Source organism: Piliocolobus tephrosceles, chromosome 16 (genome assembly GCF_002776525.5).
Source record: "Piliocolobus tephrosceles isolate RC106 chromosome 16, ASM277652v3, whole genome shotgun sequence".
Lineage (NCBI taxonomy): Eukaryota > Metazoa > Chordata > Mammalia > Primates > Cercopithecidae > Piliocolobus > Piliocolobus tephrosceles.
The window spans coordinates 24,965,732-24,967,825 of record NC_045449.1 but is presented as its reverse complement, the minus strand read 5'-3'; the positions used below and the strand labels follow the sequence as shown (position 1 = coordinate 24,967,825).

The following is a 2,094-nucleotide window of genomic DNA, read 5'->3' as shown; positions in this document are numbered from 1 at the left end:
AGACAGAGTCTTGCTCTGTTGCCCAGGCTGGAGTACAGTGGTGCGGTTTCGGCTTACTGCAACCTCCATCTCCTGGGCACCAGCAATTCTCCTGCCTCAACCTCCTGAGTAGTTGGGATTACAGGCATATGCCACTGCGCCCAGCTAATTTTTGTATTTTAATAGAGACAGAGTTTCACCTATGTTGGCCAGGCTGGTCACGAACTCCTGACCTCTGGTGATCTGCTCACCTTGGCCCCCCAAAGTGCTAGGATTACAGGCTTGAACCCCCACGCCCAGCCTAGAAATGTCTTAATTGGCTAGACTTTATCATCAGATAGCTTTTTCAACCCATGTTTATATATGTCTTACCTGAAGTAAGCCTTTGTCATTTGAGACTGTTTTTTGATGATCTTATACACAAGTGGAAATTTAGCTGGGTATAAAATTCTTGGATCACACTCGTTTCTCCTTAGAACTCTGTAAACATTGTTCTATCATCTTTTTGGCATGGACGATTATTGTCAATGAGTTTGAGCTCGGGTTTACATCTTCCTATTATAAGTGGCTTGTGTTTTCTGCCTAGATACCCATAAGATTATTCACTTAGTTCATGAAGTTTAGTCACTTCATGTAGCTGTGTCACATTTCTATTCCTCTGTGCTGTTTTTTTCTACAACACAGTGTATCTTTTGAATCTGTAGCTTCTGTTCTTCATTTCAGGAAAGTATACTTTTTCCTTTGAATATTATTCTCCACTTTGCTCTGCTGTCTGCCTAAAGGACATCAAGTATAAATATGGTGGATTTCTGTTGTGCTTTATGAATGTATATAATATCTGTGACTGAAAAATTCTATGTAGATGTAAGGATAATATTATTACAGGTTTGATCCAAATATGAGAATTTTAATATTCTTTCTCAGTCTAGGTCTCAGATACTAAAAACTTTGTGAATGATCTTTATTTTTTGGTGTATGTGTGAGCACACACATGTGAATATGTAGAATATGATACAGTAGGCTAAGATCAGAAACAATATAGTAGTCAATTTATTTTCCAAGAGTTATAGTGAATAGACAATAATTAGAACTATTTTTTATTTAATGCTTAACTATACAAGGCAAGGACATAAGCACTTTGCATATATTTGCTCATTTAATTCTCACAATAACTATATAAAATAAGTGTTATTATGCCATCATTTAACAATAAGGGGACTAAACCTTAGAAGTGTTAAATAAATCTCCCGAGTTTCATTGCTACAAAATGGTAGAGTGGGTTTGGAGCCTGAGTTTCCCAAAGCAATGGCCACATATTAATCTACTGTATTCTCTCTCTTGTCTTCTGCTATAGTTGGAAGTCCTGAGGGGCAAAACAAGTTGTGGATGCCTCCAAAAGGTATTCATATGTTAAGAAGTCAAAGCTGTTGGTTTCCATGAAGGCATGTTATCTTTACGGTAATGTACGTTAGATTGCAAAACATATGAACTTCTCTAAAAAGGAAGTTTTAGCAATTGTCATCCAGTTTTTTCTTTAAAAAAAAAAAAACACACAAAAGCCTTCATGAATTTGCATGTCATCCCTGTACAGAGGCCATGATAATTTCTGTATCATCCCTATTTTAGTGTATGTGCTGCTGAAGCCAGCACCGATCTTTTTTTCAACTGGTCCATAGGTCCTTTCACTTAATGTTCCCAAAGGCACTAAAGTTCAACATGTTTAAAACAAAATTCATTGTTTTGTTCCTCAATAACTTTGTATTTCTCTCGATTCAGTTACTGACACTTCCCTCTCCCCTGCTTTCTATGTGTCATTCGTTGTCAACATTTATTACTTCTGTCTTCTCATTATCTCATTCCATTGAGTCTGTTCCTTTCCATTCAAAATGTCACCATCTTAATTCAGCCTCTTATTAACACCGGCTTGGAATATTGTATTGCAGAAGTAACTGACTAGTCTTCTGTCCTATCATCTTTTTGTTCTTTTCCTTCTTTTATCTCATACATAGGCTCAGACCTGTCTTCCTACAGCAGTGGTCTCCAAACCCTTTTGAAAACACTCCCTGTCAATACAAATGCTTGAGCATGAATCTCTAGTATATTCATTTTAATTTA

At 36.7% G+C, this 2,094-nt stretch overlaps 1 non-coding gene across 1 annotated transcript; it reads right to left on the bottom strand.

Annotated features, from left to right (window-relative positions):
* Positions 1–1,525: 1,525 nt before the first annotated feature.
* On the bottom strand, positions 1,526–1,629 carry LOC111520853. Its single transcript, XR_002724776.2, has one exon. It is a non-coding gene; the product is annotated as a U6 spliceosomal RNA (small nuclear RNA).
* Between the last annotated feature and the right edge of the window lie 465 nt (positions 1,630–2,094).